This window comes from Octodon degus, unplaced genomic scaffold, assembly GCF_000260255.1.
Source record: "Octodon degus isolate 3935 unplaced genomic scaffold, OctDeg1.0 scaffold00083, whole genome shotgun sequence".
NCBI classification, from domain to species: domain Eukaryota; kingdom Metazoa; phylum Chordata; class Mammalia; order Rodentia; family Octodontidae; genus Octodon; species Octodon degus.
The window spans coordinates 435,614-436,113 of NW_004524659.1; positions in this window are offsets into that span (position 1 = coordinate 435,614).

Sequence of the window (500 nt, forward strand, 5' to 3'; positions counted from 1 at the left end):
AAAAAAAAAAAAAAAAAAAAAAAAGAAAAAGATCTTGTATCTACTTTCTTTGCCTCTGTCAAAGTATCCTTCGTTAATGGTCTGAGGCATATTCTGTAGATGATGTTTTTCTCCATAGAGAAGAGTATACAAGAATATATTTACATGGAACGTATTTATATGGAAATAAAGATGTACTTTTTTGCAAAAAAGTAGATGACTATGTTATATGCATTTTGCCATTTTTATCTGGGAATAAAATTACATGTAATTTTAAAAAAAAGATGAGGTACTGTGATTACAGTTTTAATGGCCAATTTTGTCTGCATGGGCCAATCTAAACACTCCCACATTTATCAAAATCTTTGTAAGTCTCACCCAATCCTAAATTTTGTAGATAGTTGAAGCATCTAGAAGCTTTATGAATATGTTTCTTCTTCTTCTTCTTCTTCTTCTTCTTCTTCTTCTTCTTCTTCTTCTTCTTCTTCTTCTTCTTCTTCTTCTTCTTCTTCTTCTTCTTC